The 18,540-nt window shown below is 34.4% G+C and overlaps 1 long non-coding RNA gene across 1 annotated transcript in view; it reads left to right on the top strand.

The window, feature by feature from the left end:
- Positions 1 to 18,540, top strand: part of LOC144580583 (uncharacterized) — a 514,841-nt gene that overhangs the window by 94,543 nt on the left and 401,758 nt on the right. The gene's annotated exons all lie outside the window — the stretch shown is intronic.

Below are 18,540 nucleotides of genomic sequence, written 5' to 3'. Positions count from 1 at the left end.
CAAACAGAATAAACTCAAACAAACTTACACTATAGCAAGCAATAATTAATTTTTTTTTTTTTTTTTTTTTTTTTGAGATGGAGTTTCGCTGTCAATGGCGGATCTCGGCTCACCGCAACCTCCGCCTCCTGGGTTCAAGCAATTCTCCTGCCTCAGCCTCCGGAGTAGCTGGGATTACAGGCGCGCACCACCACACCCAGCTAATTTTTGTATTTTTTGTAGAGACGGGGTTTCACCTTGTTGACCAGGATGGTCTGGATCTCTTGACCTCATCATCCACCCCCCTCGACCTCCCAAAGTGCTGGGATTATAGGCCTGAGCCACCGCGCCCGGCCATAATTAAACTTTTGAATTAAAGACAAAGTGTCTTGAAAGTAGCCAAAGAGAAACAATATATTACCTCTAGGGAACACCATTTTAAATGTCAGTAGTGGATTTCTCATCTAAAGCCTTGAGGCCAGAAGGAGTGGCACAACATTTTTTCAAGTGGTAAAGGAATAGAACTGTCAATCACAGATTCCATTTCTGACAAAACTCTTCAGGAATGAATTGGACATGAAGAAAATCTCAGATGGAAAAATGAGACTATTTTGTTGCTAGCAGACCTACCCTTACAGAGTCTTCAAAAATAAATAATAAAAGAAATAACTTTGGAGCATTAGGAATAATGAAGAAACAAAGAAAATAATATGGGTATGTAACAGACTATTTTTTCCTCAAGAGTTTTATAAATTATATTTGCTTATGAAGCAGATATGATGACATCATTGCATAAATTGATACTCAATACAAAGATATTTAAAAATGAGGAAAGTAAAGGGTTCCAAATGAAAGCGACAATTGATGTACTGGACCTCATCAAATTTATTATTTTAGTTTACTTTGTGAGAAGTCCATATGAAGATCAAAAAAGAACCTAAAGATTGGGAGAATGTGTGTGTGTGTGTATGTATGTGTGCATGTATGTATAGATGGGAGAAAATTGTGTGTGTGTATAGTCTCCCAATCTCTATATATACACACATACAGCTATATGTAAGAAATATATATATATAGTTCTAAAAACAACAGAAAAACAATCCACTTAGCAAATGGGCAAAATACATGAACAGGCATTTAATGAAAAAATAGATGGCAAATAATCATATAAAAATGTTTGACACCAACAGCCATCAGAAAAATGCAAATTAATGCAATTATGTATCACTACTCCCATGCTTAAAATATATCATAGTGGCAAATAATTGTTGATGTGGATGTGAGAAAACTGAATTACATGTGCACTGCTAGTGGGAATGTAAAATGGTACAGCCATTCTGGAAAACATGTTGGCAGCTTCTTATAAAACTAAGCTTGCAACAACCATACAATTTTATTTCTTGGAATTTATGCCCCTAAAATGAAAATATATACACAAAAGAAATCCTGTGCATCAGTAGTTATAGGAGCTTTATTTGTAATACCCAAAAACTGAAATCAGCTCAGCTGTCCTTTAATAGCTAAATAATTATACAAACTGTGGTGCACACATAACAATAAAAATCAATAAATTATTGATAACTACAACACCTTCCATACATCTCTAGATATTATGAAGAATAAAAATCTCAAGAGGTTCCATGAAACATATAATTTATATAGTATATTTGAAATGACACAATTTTAGAAATAGAGATGGTAGTTTCCATAAGTTATGACGAGGGAAATAGTGTGAGGTAGGAGTAAGATGTGTGTGGTTAGATATGCAAATATCATTGTGTTATCTTGACTGTGGCAATGAACACCCCTACAAAGATGTATACAAAATTTTATAAAACTCAATACAAATCATATGTACAAATAAAATTAAGGACATATTAACAATGTGGGTAGATTTTATATTCTGGTTATGAAAATGCACTACAGGTTTGTAAGTTGTCACTATTAATGGGAACTGGACAAAGTGTACAAGAGACTTCTCTTTACTATTTCTTACAACAATCCTCCCCCACCTCCCCATTTTTGTTTTTCTTTTGAAACGGGGTCTTGCTCTGTCACCAGACTGGAGTCCAGTGGTCTGATCTTGGCTCACTGCAACCTCCGCCTCCCAAGTTCAAGCGATTCTCCTGCCTCAGTTTCCTGAGTAGCTGGGATTACAGGTGTGAGACACCATGCCAGGCTAATTTAGTAGAGACAAAGTTTCACCCTGTTGGTCAAACTCCTCAAACTCCTTACCTCCTGATTCACTCGCCTCAGCCTTCCAAAGTGCTAGGATTACAGGCAACATTCATTGCGCCTGGCCCTACTTTACTATTTCTTACCCAGCATATAAATCTATAATTACCGCAATACAATTTCAAATTAAAATTAAAGTTTTAAAATGTGCTATTTTAAGCAAATAGACCACCACGTATCAGAGACTCAAAAAAATTACTGTAATGATATTACATTTTTAACTTTGTTTATAATTTTTGAGTTCCCTGGGAAGCTCTTCATTGTTTTTGTCCTTTCTACAATCATTCATGCATTCGTTTATTCATTCAATAAACAATTCCAGTCAGTATATTTTTATGAATCTTGACATTTTTAGCTATGGAATTTAAAATAAAAGAAGCAAAACACTCCTGGAAAAAAAAATTGCAGGGAAAAAATGAAACTCTGAAATAAGTCTTTAAAGTAGTATCTTTATTACTGTGAAGAGATCCTTGTCACTTTCTCATGTTGCATTACTCAGGTAGGCATTATGTACGGAAACACACATGGAATAGTTATTGCATGTTTTAGTGTTTGGCTATAAAACTTGCACCATTATAAGGAACTTGTATTTTACTGACCAGTGTTAAAAAATATTATTTTAGGGAATTTGAGGAATAAATCATGTTACATACTTTCTCAACCGAAATTTCCAAGTAAAGTGCCCTCCGGAATGTTTAATATACTCAGGCCTGTGTGATCATTATTTTCTAGTTTAATATCTTCATTTCTGTTAGAATTTTTATTAGTAAAGGCAGTAAATAATACATTGTTCTTTGAAAATGTTGTTAGAATAAGTGCACCTTATCAATAATGTACTGTGAGAAATCCACTGTTTTGATTTAAATTTTAAAACTCATTTATTATTTAATAGTTTGGGAAAAAAAAATCAGATTATCTTTTACTTGAATTGTCAAATGCTTCACATAATATCTATCCTGGGTCTCAGGATAGTCAAATGGCATAACAAATGCTGGATCAGCAGTGCTCATATGAAAAACAAAACGCATTCAAAAGCTTGAATTTTAAGCACATACTACTTCAGTGATCATCTATCTTTAATATTGTTTTTATATTCCTCGTTTGTGGGGCTCAAATGCAAACTATGCATTTGTATGTAAGTTTGTGCTGGTCAAACACAGCTAACCCTCTCTATAGCCCACGTTTATTACATTTCCCCAAAATTACATAACATACCTAAGGGCTGCTTGTGAGGCAGGCATTTGTTTACTGCATTACTTGACAACAAGTTTATGCAAAAGAAGTATAGGCTGTCATTAAGATAATAATTTGAAATAAAAGTTTAGAATTGTTATTGCCAGTTAATAGACAGACAAAATTTATAAATAGACCAACAAAATTGACCTGTCTTTAGTGGTTCAGTTTATCCCAAAAAGATAAGGGACAAAGCCAGGTAGCTTAAAATTATTTATTTCTCATGATGTGCCCAGTGTACTCTGTCAATTGATTCATGGAAATAACACCAAAAATGAATATAGTTCAGTATCCAGAGTTTCTTATTTTTCTTCTGGAATTAGACTTCTTAGTATCAGAACTAGGACCTTGAAATTATTTTCTGTGTCTCCTTGTGAAAGTAGTTTAACTCTATGACTCAGTTTCCTCTTCTGCAAAATGCAATAGATAATGAGAGTATCAAACAGGCTTCTAGAAGGATTAAATGTGATAACATATATAACTACGTGTCCTTTCTATAATCATTCATGCATTCAGAATGGGAGCTGGCACATAATCAGCACTGTGTATGTGTTAGCTATTATTATTCTTACTAAATTCTCCCATTTGTCCTGCAGATAAATTAAGCATTATTCTCAAATTACTAAAAGTATTTATTTTAAGGCACAGAGAAGCAAAATCACTTGTCCAAAATCAGACAGAAAATAGCAGAGCCAGTTCTCAAAGACAGATGTGTCAGAATCCAGAGCTTTATGTCTTTCCACCCTGGCCCTATCTTCTCCAGGATTTAATCAGATAGAAAACAAAATATCACTTCACATTCCATGTATACCAACTACTTGGAGTGAGGCAGATTCTTTCTCAGATCTAAATATAAACACTATATATCACCAGCAGTTATTGGCAATACGATTGTACTTTTTCATTTAACATATTATTTTAAGTTCTGGGGTACATATGGAGAATGTGCAGATTTGTTACATAGGTATACATGTGCCTTGATGGTTTGCTGCATCCATCACCTCACCATCTACATTCTTTTGAGATATTTTAAATCTGCTATGTATACTTTCATTATTACTGAAAGTTCTAAGTTGGAGAGGTGGTGGGATAGCCTGATAACGCTGACTGATTGCTTTAGGTTAGTATGAAATACAGTGAGATAGTTTGCCACCATTGGCAACTGCAGCTATTGGGAAAAAATATTTTCTATATTTTAGGTTGTAAAAAGACAAGAAGTGGATTAATTGCTCTTCTTGAGTACCCTAACAATATCACTAGAAACAGTCTCAGTTTGGAAAGCATTACAGTGATTTTGAAAGTGAACCTGGATTCCTGAGATTTTGACATTGCTCATCTGGGTAGAGCCTGGACTCTCGTAAGCACCTCCACCTACGTGTGAGGGTCTGAAAACATAACATTCATCTCAGAATGATGCTGGATGTTGTAATGATACTTAGATGCTCCAACACCAGCAAAAATACCACCATGAGGGTCTCAATCCTTTGGAAATTTTTGACATCTCTGTTTTGTTTTGGGGGATTTTTGTTTGGTTGTCTGTTTTTTCAGTTGTTTTTTGGGCCTGCTCTGGGCTTTTAAATTTATCTCTTCATTAATAAATAATAATTGTGTATACTTATGGGCTACAGTGTGATATTTACAAACCAAGAGTTTGCTTCTACTTAATTGTACCTGCTTTTTAAAAATATATTTTATTATAAGTGTTTCATTGGAGAATAATATTCATTTTCTTAAAGTAACTAAAATGTTACCTGAAGTTCTTGCATTTGCTTAAACTTTTTAGAAGAAATATAATTTTAAAAAGACATTTTCTCACAATCCAATAATTTGTGAAATTTAGATTTAAATAACAAATTACAACTTTTATTTAATTAGAAAATATGTGATTCATAGCAGTTAATTTAGATGACTTGGAAATCAATAAATACTTGCATACAATTTCAAAGTATTGCTACTAAGTAGTAATTAGTCATAATGGAGATGCTGAGGATATATCCATAAAATTTTTCAGTTCTTGTGACACATGTTTACATCACAATGCCCCAAAACTCTAATCCTTTTTCCCTGAACACCAGATTTTCTATGGGGAACTACCCTAGATTTTCCCTTAGAATGTGGTGTCCAGAGCTTGACATATTGTACCTGTGACTTTAATAAGGATATTATGGCAGAACTATGAACTCCATTGTGTTTCAAGAAACTCTACCAGGATTTTTTTTAGAGTTTCTAGCCCAGTGATCTCAGAGGTCAGCAATGCTTGTATTATCAAAGAAAAATTGTGTTGTCTACCTCTCAAAGTCCAGTGCAATTTTTATGTTATTAGCAGCCAAGTGAATACAGTCATAATATCACATTATCTGTGATACTGACTCAAAATATCCTGTTGATGGAGCGTATAGCAATATTCTGTGGTTCAATGCAGAGCCCCAGGGTAGAGGATATTGTTTTAAGACTTTCTAGTGTGCGTTTTTGTTGTCTTGTTTGTGGAAAGCATAGCCAACCCATGCAGAAATAAGCTTGTAGAGATTGTTTTCTCTAAGTATAGCCCTTGACTGGTTCTAGGCACTGGAATATTGACAGCATGAATTAAGTTGACTATATCCAAGATCTTAGGTCATGCCTTGAAGCAGAGCCTGAGACAGTTTCTTGTGAAAGTGATTTGTTGAAATAGCGTTCACAAGAGAAATCTGTAGGGAATGAGAGAAGAGGTGAAGATGGAAAAACAACCTAGGAAGGGTGTGATATACAGAGTTCAGCCTCAACCTCACATCACAGGAAACTTTAGAGCATAAGTTTGTATCACAGAAGTCCCACCTCAAGGAAAGACGGCAAGAGAGTGATATTCCATCAGTCACTGTTTGACTCTAGGATGCCTCAGAGAAGCAGGTCCTCCTGGTATCCCAGACATCTCTGAGTGTGCTGCCTCCTGTTAGCCAAGGACAATATTCTAATAAAGGGGAGTATGCGTTTTAGACACTAGCAGCAATTCCAAATGGAAGCAATATCTTAATAAAGAAAGAGGACCCAGTTGGGAATCCAACAGCATCTGCTTCAATCCATTGGAAACAGGGACTTCAGAGGTTCTTTATCTCCAGACTTTATGAATGCAAGAAAAATAATTGATCAAGGATAATTAAAACAATAAAGTATCTAAATTCAAACATTATTTTATTATGGTGGGCTGGAAATGGCAATTGCAGAAATTTCTCCATCTCTCATACTGCAATTGCTTACTGTTTGGAACCTTCATTTGTAATCCATGCTGTGGTATCTGTACATATCCATGCAAAAATAAGTTTTAGAATTTGTTATTTCTGTCTTTCAGAAAAAACTGCAAAATGGTCACTACAGCTTTCATATAAGAATCCTCTCCAGTTCTAAGGTTTGCCTCTTTGAGCAGTATTCATTGCTTTTTCAGCCTTGAGACTTGTTTTATGATACCACAGGAATTTTCTAGTTCTCTCTCATAGTGATAAAGCCACATATTCCATTTTAAGAATAACCTATTACAGCCAAGAACTCACTTGACTTAAAGTCATGTCCTGTTTGTATATAGGAAACTGCTTTGTGATCTACATTGATGTGGAGTTTAATGGTTTTATATTCTTCAACTACACTCTCCTTGGCAACTATGATCCCTATCGGTAACACTGCTGTTCAGCAATATAAAGTTTTCATCTACATTGGAGTCCAGGAAAAGGGCTTAGTTTTCTCTACTCAAAGTCATGTGATGGGCATGTGATTGCTTTTTGTAAGTGACATTTAATCATATCACATATTTATGGAGTACAAAGTGATATTCTGATCCATATTTACAGTGATCAGATCAGAGTAATCATCTCAAATATTTATCATCTCTTTGTGTTGGAAATATTCAGTATCTTCCTTGTGGCCATTCAAAACTATATCATTATCTATGATTATCAGCCTGCAGTGGTACAGTACACTAGAAGTTACACCACCTACCTAGCTGTAATAAAGCACAAATTACATGTATTATTTCCAGATGGAGACATTTAACTGTTGGTACTTAACTTTCCAAACCATGCTTCCTCTACAACAACATTTGTGGAAGCATACAGTCAGGTAGAAGCTGCCAGAGATGCTGAGTTGACACATAGAAGACAGCTGGTCTGGGGAATCACCTAGACCAATGGTTAATGTTGCATGAGCAAACCATTTGTTATGATGTGACACTGACACTTGGGGTTACATGGAAATCCGTGTAACCTAGATCAACTTGACTAATAAAAAGATTCAATCATGCAACTCTTCTTGTACACATGAAAAAACACATATTATTGTGCCTATTTTATAAATTAAGGAGCTGAGCTGCTAGAAAGTTACATGATTTTACTGAAAGAAACAAGAAAGTAGATGAGAAAAAATAAGATTTAAAAGCTAATGCTCTCTGAGTCCAGGACAATTTTCTCCTCTTGCAGGATGGAAACAAAGGGCCATCTGCATTGCCTCCTTGCAGTGGATTTAGTGATGTGATAATTACATAGAAGCATACTGAAGTCTGCCGCTGAAGGTGCATGATCATTTGAACTTTTATCTCCATAAATGCCAATGATTTTATCCCCAAAAATATCTTTATAAAAATAGATCTTTTAGGAAGAAACCCAATCATGAATTATTTGCACTTCTATAGGACAAATATTTTTATTCCAAATATAATTCAAATCTAAATCACAGAATTTGTAATTAGAATAAGAGCAAAATAATAAAACCACAATTATTATCATGTATCAGTTTGTTAGTTACATGTGATATAACTTTGTCAAAATATAACCCAGATGTTACTAATAACAGTTTTATAGCTGAAAAAACTAAGAATTAGAAAATGTAAACAATCTGCCCAAGGTCTCAGAGTTTTCATGGGAGAAGATTCAGTACAATTTCTTATAAGTAGGACCTTATGACAGTCTGTATTTTAGCTTAAATGCTGCCTGGGTAATAATAAGCCTCTTAACTGCTTCACTACTCAGGTTTTTTAAATGAAATTAGAAATAATACTATCCACTACTTCGCTGTTAGTATAAACTGATGACTGATATGAAAACATTTGTACATTAAAGAACTCTTACAAGGTGTTGTAATTTCCTTAGTACAATTACAATCATAGGAATGCTATAGAGATTATTATGAATCTGTGCCACACACTTTATTCTATTACGTACTATTTCTTTAAAAAGAGCAGCATATTTTTAAAGGCTATCTTACATGTAATTATGTAGTGGGCAAGGCTAAGTGGTGAGTTAACTGTGTTGGTAGTTCCTTTCTGAAGTATATCTCTAGCAAATAGCTTCATGGCTCACTGGAGCAATCAAAATTAAAAATGTATATGGGAGGCTTAAGTACTCAAAAAGAGCTCATAGTTAAACACACCATACTGCTTAAAATTTTAAAAGATGCAGTTATTTTATTTATTTTTTTTTTTTGGCAAACTGAATATTCTCTGGAATCTTGGCGAATATAAAAGGGTTTCAACAGTAATTTTTACAAGGTTCTGTTAAATGGAAATACAGATGGGTATATTATTTTCCTCTTTTACTATAATCTCTCTTCCAGTTTCCCTTTGGAATTTACGTACTCCCTGAAAGTTGATTCATTCAGTCAATTTCAAAACTTTGAAATAGTGGTAGGTAAATAGAAAATCTGCTCTTACAAGTATATGAAGTAAAATAATTTTGGAATAGCCATCCCAGACTTTCTCTCTTTCTCTCTCTCTCTCTCTCTCTCTCTCTCTCACACACACACACACACACACACACACACAGACACAGACACACACAATTGTAGTTTTAAATGTCATTTTCTTAAATTTGAAACTTTTAGGGTTTAAAAATTTCAGGGTATAATTACTTATTAGTTGTTGTGATAGTATGAACCACTTAGTATATGAAAATAACATGTTTCTCATTCTAAAGATATTGAAGGAAGAGATGAAAAATAAAGCTAAATGGCAATGTTATGATCAATATGGTGTATGATTTGTATATATATCGTGTGTGTGTGCACGCGCGCATGTGTGTGAGTGCATATGACCTATATGGCAAGCATTGCTCTAGATGACAGGATATAATAGTAAACAGAATAGACATAGCCCATTAACTTGTGGATTTTACATTACAATAAGCAATATAGGAAACAAATAAATATATAGCCATGCTAAATGGTGATAAATACTCTGAAGGAAAATAAAGCCGTGTAATGGAATAAGAGTTATGGGGCCTCTATTTTATACAGAATTACATATTGCTGAGGGTTCTTACAGGACCCAGATGGCACATTTAAGTTAAGATAATTAAAGGTAACTTAATAAAGAGACTATTTTTAAAAGGTATGGACAGGATGCTGGGAAAAGCCCACGGTGGTTTTATACCTCTGGGGAAGGTACAGGCCGTCTGCCTTACCAGCCTGGAAGAAGAAATGAAGGAGTCTGGAATAGAATACAGAGTAGAAAGTGTGTAAAAAGAACCACACGCAATGGACTGTGAACTTTAGTGGTGACTACCCCAACATCAGAGGAATAAGTACCCCAAACTAACATGCCTTTCTCCAACAGACAAACCCTATCAGAAATAAAATGTCAAGGAAGTTCATCAGTGCTGTAAATATGACCTAGCCTGGTAGAATTCAGGACAGGATAGAGAAGAACAGAGAATGAGGCTGGAGAGGAAAACAGGCACAGGTGGTCAAAACAGCCCTCTCTGAGGGGGAAGAACAGTTAAGCAGAGAGCTGATTAGAAAAAGGAGAGACCGCATAGGAATTATCTGGGGGAAGCTCTTTCAAAACTAAGTGAACACAAATTTTTAAGGTGCTTAGCATGTCATTTCCCAGAAGCACATTTTGCTCTTCATAAAACGTTCTGTCCCCTCACTTACACTTGCTGATCTGCTGGAGTCTGCCCTCACCCCTAGAGATCGCCCATGACTATTTGAACTAAACTCACGAAAAATGTTATATATTCTGAATCGGAAAAATCTTGACTATCTTTGTCTCTGACCCATACCACATATTTAACACTATTTTTCCTCTTGCATCCATATCCTTCCAGTGTTATCATGACCTTGCTGCTAGCTCCCCTTCTCTCTCTCTGACAATAATTCTATCTTATTGCCTCATTCCCCCAAGGTCCTACCCTTCGTCTTTTCTCCTATTATTACATTAAAAAATTGCTTCATATTGTCAATTTCCTTTTCTTCTCTTATCTATATGGTGAATCACAACATAGAGGGAAGAAGGATGGATGGATGCAAGGTACATGGATAGATGTATGGATGGATAGATAGATGCACTGATACATTAGATAGAGAATACACGCTATAACTGAATTATTAAAAAAGGCTAACATGGGTCTTTAAAGTGGCCTGCTTGATCTCTCGTCCTAAATATTTCTATAACAGCAACAATCATCACCTTCATTTTGTTTGCTCCCCATTCCAGTGAATGGCAGAAGCATTGTTTTAACTATCACTGCTTAAAATTTCTGTATCTTCATATCTTTCTATTCTCAAGCTAACTTTTCCAACAAATGGCAGCATTATCAACACATGTACAGGGAAACTGACCATCTCCTCCATTTGTTCTGCTATTCCTCCTGAGTTATCACAGTGAGTGGAAACATATTCTTCTGTTTCTCATATAATATCTGCAACATTTTTAGCTCATCTCTTTTGGTAAGTTGGAATGTTCTATTTTGTCATTTTGATTCATCTCCTTTTTTCAGTTCCCACTATGGTCACTCTAATTTAGCTCTTCATAATACTCACCAGTATAATGGATGATATTGTTCATTTCCCCTCTTCTAACACGTAGGAGCCCAGGACTGATCAGGCAGGTCATTGCTGCTAAGACCTGGGTGGATAGTAGTAGAGGGTCATCACTAGTAGGACCAGCACCATCAGAGTAGCATACCCACCTTGAAATAGCAAGGGGAAGTTTCACGTTACACAATTGTAAACTGAAGGAGATGTGGACAGGGATGGGGTAAAGGAGTTGGTTGTAGATAAAACCCTGGTGCAATTCCTGAGTTCATGGGTTGGTGTCTCTGATGACCATTTCTGGACATACGTATCACAGTGGTCATTGGAGATATGGCAAGAGATCAAACATGTCTATTTTATGCATTCATTTAGAAAGTATAATTTGAGTGTCCAACACATAGAGATTAATTGAGGGTATGGCATACTTTAAATGGGGTGGTCAAAAAAGTCTTTCTATAAAGTCACATTTGATACTTGCACTGTAAAGATAAGAATGAGCATGAGAAGAAAACAGAAAGAGTACCCTGTGAAATATAATAGTCTCCTCGTAATGTTTTTCCCTCTCCTATTTCTCCTGTTAATACAGAATTTGTTCCTAGAGTCGATGATGATGGTAACAATGATGGTGACAGTTATATAGACTATGTAAATGATGATGTTTATGGTAACAGCAATTGATACAGTAAAATTCCCATGAGAGAAGAGACCATGTGTCTATTGTTTACAGCTTTATCCTCAGCATCTATCACAGTATCAGGCACAACATTGACATTCAATAAATATTTGTTGGAGGAATAGAAGTATGAATGAAAGATGATGGTAATGGCTAGAAGTGGTTCAATTCAATTGAGCTGATGACAGTGTATTATATACCTCAAAATTAGAGACTGTCAATATTTGTCTGCTTCAATTGCTTTTAAGGAAATGAACCATTCCAGTGATACCATATCTCAAATAATTAATTTTCACCTTATTCTCTTGAGCATTATCACCTAGTATTTAGCACATTGTTAATTATCACTTTGTAACAATCTGTAAAGTGTGGAAAAGCCTGCTGCACAGATTCCTCTTTTCCACTAACTCTGTTTCACTCCAACCCAGAGCCCAGACAAGCAGAAAATAAAGCATTTTTCATGACATAACTAAAATAAACTGATACAACTTTTATTCTTAACAAATAAGATGCCAGTAATTCCTCTCCATATATTGATAAAACACAAAGAGGTCTTAAGAAGAATAAATGTTTCATTGAAAAATCTATAATAATGTATTAGGAAAAAGAGCAAGGTGGGCTTGCAAGATGAATGTGATTGTACACACACAGAATTTGTCCTAATTGGCTAGGCAATAATATTTTGTTTTTAATTTTATTTTTAAATTTGATTGAATTTTGAGTGTTGAGGGAAAGGGCATATGAGATGATGGAGAGCAATATTATCTGAATTTTTACTCGATTCCCACCCACTATCCCTACTGTTTACCACAATGCAAAATCAATTGTTTATATATCTATAATCTGATACTGATGAAGGAGAAGGTAAAATAATAGCTTTGAAGTCAATAATCCATATAGGATTCAAATATGAACTGTACAATTGACTATCAGAGTGATCGTGGGCAAATTATGTAACTACCATCTCAATTTCAACATCTTTAATGATTTTAAAATGAAGTTACACCCAGCAGAAAGTAGATACTCATTGGATACCACTTGCTGAAATGATACTTTGATAAACAGACTTAAATGATAATTTTGATAATTTGTTGGACAAGCATAAGAGTAAGAAAACCCTGGGGTTTAAACAGTGTTAGAGGGATTCCCAGACTTTTGGGAATTTTACCTCCAGGAACCCCAAGGAATCTCACTAGATTCTTGCAATGAAGACCTGAGATATATCCTCTCTTGGCTCTGGCCAGTGGATGGGAAGAGTAATCATTATTAAATACTCATACAGCTTTCTCTTTAACAAAGGCTTCCACTCCAAGAGAACACACTTTACCAGAGCTTTATTTAATATGGAGGAAAGTAAATCACTCAACTCCATCCCCCTTCTAGCCTGCATTTCTTACCTAAGACTAAGCAAAAAGCTTAGAAACACTTGAGACTGTCACGGCTGAGAAACAGGACAATTACCAGACTAATATTAGATAATATGATTACAGTCAATAGAATGCTTACCCCCTTTGCATCTTACTACTATGCCAGTAGAGCACCAGCATAATAATAGTGCATTACAACTAAAAGGGCTGTAGGACACAGTTGTTCTATGAGGGGAGCTACTTAGGGAAGATCAAAGTTAAGAAGGAAAGAAAAAGAAGGACACTAGAAGACTTTGAAACCTTTAGGATCTACAGCCACAACAAACATCGCAAACATCCCCCTACTGGCCAGATTACATCTTCACACTAATGACCTACTTTCCTTAGTTACCATCATCCAATATGGTGTGTCCATCTTTATAAAAAAATTCCGAGACATGCCAGGAAAGCAAGAAAAAAGGAGTCAGAATAGAAAAAGCAAGCATAACATGGAGTTGAAATTATCAAATAAAGACTTTTTTAAAACCGTGATTAATATGTTAAGGGCTCTAATGGAAAAGTTGACAGCATGAAGAACAGATGTTTAATGTAAGCAGAGAGATGGAAGCTCTACAAGAAAATTGAAAGAGATAAGCAAAGGCATTGTAAAAGATGAATAATTTCTTCAATACTCTCAGATTGAACATGGTCAAGAAAGTAATTCACGAGCTTGAAGTTAGGTCAACAGGAATTCCTGAAACTGAAAGACAAAGAGAAAACAGAATCAAACAAACAACAAAAACCAAAACAAACCCAGAACATCCACCAGGAACTGTGGGACAATTTTGAAATGTGCAAATTACATATGTTTTTGGAATACTAGAATAAAAGGAAAGAAATAGAGCAGAGAAAATACATAACTAAAGACTTCAAAAATTATTATACATAGGCCTATCATATTCAAACAGCAGAAACCAAAGAAAAAGTCATGAAGAAACTATAGAGGGAGGAAAAACAACTTAGTTAGAGGAAATAGGATAAGAATTATAGTGAACTCAGCAGCAGTCCTGTAAGCAAGAACAGAGTGGAGTCCAGTATTTAAAGTATTGAAAAAAAAATAAATCACCAAACTAAAATTGTATGTTAAATCAGTTGTTCTTAAGAAATAAAGGAGAAATTAAACCTTTCTCAGACAAACAAGAACTGAAGAAATTCACTCTCAGCAGTCATATCCTGCAAGAAATCTTAAAAGAGGTTATTCAGAGAGGAGAAAAATGATATAGGTAAGAAACTTTATGTAAATAAATAAAAATGTGAGAGGAGAAATACATAAAGATGTTTTCTTTCTTATTCTTAATTTACCTAAAAGATAACTGATGGTTTAGATTAGTAATAGTAATGATGCATTGAATGATTATAGCATATAAATAAAAGGAATGATGACAATGGTCCTAAAGGATGGGAGGAAGAAATTGGAAATATTTTTATGTGGGAACTCTGCAATATATGATCTGGTATAGTATTATTTGAAGATAGATTAGTAAAAAAAATAATGCGTATTGGAAACTCCAGGAGAAATACTAATATATTTTAAAGTATGTTTTATATGCTGCAAGAGGAGATAGAATCAATAAAATACTGAATGTTAACCAGATAAGTCAGGAAAACATGGGGGGAAAACAAAGAAAAGTTACAATTAATAAAGAATTAAAACATATTAAAGAAATAATTATAATAATCAAAATACAAATAAAAGACACCATCAGAGTGGATGATAAAAATAAAGATGCCATCATATTTTTGATTTGCAAGAAACTGATTTCAAATATAAAGACATAGGTAGGATAAACGTAACTGATGGAGAATGACATTGCATGCTGTGGTAAATCAGAAGAAAGCTGGAGTACTAAATTCGTTTCAGACACATAAGGTTTCAGAAAAAGGAAAATTATGGAGGATTAAGAGGGGCATTACATATCAAAAAGGAGTCAATTCCTCAAGAAATAAAACAGTCCTGAAGGTGTATAAACCTAATAGAGTGTCAAATTACAGAATGATAGAATAAAAAAGAGAAGTAGATAAACTTATTGTTATAATTGAAGATGCAACATTTTCTTTCAGTAAGGGATAAATCAAGCAGATATAAAATTGGTAAGGGTATAGAGGACCTGAACAGAACTATCAATCAACTTGACTAATTGACATTTTAGAAAACACTTTATACAGCAAGAGCATGGAATATTCACCAAGATAAAACACATGCTGAGCCAGAAATTATACTTTAGCAAATTTAAAAGTATGCAAATAATGGTTTCATCCCAAAATAAATTAAACTGAAAATTAACATATATAGAAACTATATCTTTAAGGCCACCAATTATTTAGAGATAAAACACACACACTTCTAACATGGGTCAGAAATCTCAAGAAATATGTAAGTGCTCTGTTTTAAATTAAAGATATATCATTAAATTTTGGGAGATGCAGAAAAATCAGTATGTAGAGAGAAATTTGTAGCAGTAAATTTATGTATTAAAAAACATTAAACATTTTAAATAATATAACTTTCATGTTAGCAAAACAGAAAGAAGAACAATTCAAACTATGACAAGCAAGGAGAAAACAAAGAAATAAAAATTAGAGCAGGCCTCAATGAAATTGAAAAAAAAAATCAATAAATGTTGAAGTCAATTATTTGAAAATGTCAGTAGAAGTGTTATACTTCTAACCAAGAAAAAAAAAAAAAAGATACGATAATAGTGTTAGAAACCCAAGAGACTGGGCACAGTGGCTCAAGTCTGTAATCCCAGCACTTTGGGAGGCCAAGGTGTGTAAATCACCTGAGGTCAGGAGTTCAAGACCAGCCTGATCAACATGGCAAAACCCCATCTCTACTAAAAAATGCAAAAATTAGCTATGTGTGGTGGTGGGCGCCAGTAGTCTCAGCTACACAGGAGGCTGAGGCAGGAGAATCGCTTGAATCCAGGAGGCAGAGGTTGCAGTGAGCCGAGATTGCACCACTGCACTCCAGCCTGGCAACAGAGTGAGACTCTGTCTTAAAAAAAAATAAAAGAAAAAAAGGAGAGGTCATAACTTAGTCCATCCAGGCTTCTGTAACAAAATGCCTTAGACTAGGTAATTTTAAAACAACAGAAATGTATATATTACAGTTTTTGAACTGGAAGGCCCAAGATCAAGGTGCCAGTGGATTCAGTATCTGGTGAAGGCTGGCTCTCTGCTTGGAAGTTGGTGCCTTCTTGTGGAGTCCACACATGGCAGAAGGGTGCAAGAGCATGCAATTCTGTTAGTTACAAGAACTATTACCATTCATGTAGATGGAGCCCTCATGGTTTAATCATTCCTCCAAAGCCCGATTTCTTAATATTACCCTACTAGAGATTAAGTTTCAACATAGTAAGTTTAGGTAGACACTGACATTCAGACTTTAGCATTCTGTCTCTGTCCTCACCCCCACAGAAGTCATGCTCTTCTCACATGCAAAACACATTCATTCCATCTCAATAGCCCCTAAATGTTATCTTGTTCCAGAACAAGTTTAGAAGTCTGAAGTCCAAAGCTTTATCTAAATCGGATGTGAATGAGACTCAAATATGTGATTAATCATAAAGCACATTCCCTTTCAGCTGTGAGTCCATGGTATTAAACAAGTCATTTGGTTTCGAAATATAGTAGTGGGATAGGCATAAGAGGAACATTTTCATTCCAAAGTGGAGAAGCAGGAAAGAATAGCAGAGACCCTGTCTCAATAATAATAATAATACATGATTGAATAAGCGCTTTAAATGGAGAGAATAGACAGCTCTCTGATGTCTAATTCCAGAGAACTTACATAGATACTTTGCCATTAAGGAGATGAAAAATAACTTCTCACTCTCTTAAGTGTGGGCTGTGTATACTGACTTCCTTCCAAAGAGTACAGTATGAAAGGATCAATAGTCACTTTACAGTGGAGAAAGCTGAGAAATATTACTTCAGGTAGGCATCAAGCTTAACATCAATAGTGATGTCATGTTGATAACACGCTCCCTTAATATCATGTAAGAAAATGGCACTTTAAAATTTTGGTTCTCCTCCTAGAAGCACATAACTCGCTTTCTCACTCTAACCTTGAGAAAAGTGCCAGACAAATCTCAATTGAAGTACAATTTACAAAATGCTTGACCAATTCTCAAAATTGTCAAGGTCATCAAAAACTTTAAAAGTCTGTAAAACTGTCACAATTAATGGGTGGTTAAAGATCTTTAGCTACTAAATATAATACGATATCTTGAAACAGAAAGAACATTAGGTAAAAACTAAGAAAATGTGTATAATGCACTAACCAAATGTATCAAATTTGTTCATTCATTGTAACAAATGTGCCATACTAACAAAAAAAGTTAATTATAGTGGAAACCAAATGTGAGTTATACAGAATCTCAAAATCTAAAACTGTTCTAAATTAATTAAAATTTTATTAAAACACACAATAGTTACATGTACAGTTTAACCTGATTAATGACATATTTGCTAAAATTTATTACTTTAATAGTAAAAAAAACAAAAGTTCTCCTGATCTAGTTTTGCATTTTAACTGTATTTGTATTTTTTCTGGACAAAATATTTTTAAAATTATTTCTATTAAAATGAAAATGTTATCTATAAGTAAATAAAACATAGGCCATACTAAAACTCTGATGCTTTATTTGCAAGCAGAAAAATCAGCCAGTAAGCTAACCCCAAACAGTGCCAGAAAGAGATACATTCTAATTAGATTTACCCATTAACTTTCTAAGCTTGTTTTCTTGGAGATAAGTTCAGCAATAAAGTACAATTGAAATTAGATGGTTATCTAATTAATAAAACACATTATTTAGTAGGTGTTTGCTATTGCATTTAATACTGATTATCTTTTCACTGTTGGAAACTAAATGCTCTATCTACTCACTATATAAATACATACACGTACACACATTTTATCTCTCATGTATGTATGAGAGAAAGATGAAGGTAAATAAACATACACATATGTATATATACATATATGTAACAACATCTGTATATACATGTGTATATAGTTATTGCTGGCGGTTATGGTTTAGTACTTTATGTTGCTTTATAACATCAAATAACGTGTAGGGGTGTGTGTGTGTGTGTCTATATTTATACAAATAAACAGCGAATATTGAAATAATTGTATTATACTTACTGCATTATTAAACTGTGCCTAAATGAACATGGTTGTGGGACATGGGCTAAAAAAAATCTTATTTAAGCCTCTGTTAGCATTGTACAGTCTGA

This window comes from Callithrix jacchus, chromosome 20 (genome assembly GCF_049354715.1).
Source record: "Callithrix jacchus isolate 240 chromosome 20, calJac240_pri, whole genome shotgun sequence".
Classification (NCBI taxonomy): domain Eukaryota; kingdom Metazoa; phylum Chordata; class Mammalia; order Primates; family Cebidae; genus Callithrix; species Callithrix jacchus.
The sequence above is the reverse complement of the archived record's forward strand: the minus strand, read 5'-3'. Positions and strand labels throughout refer to the sequence as shown.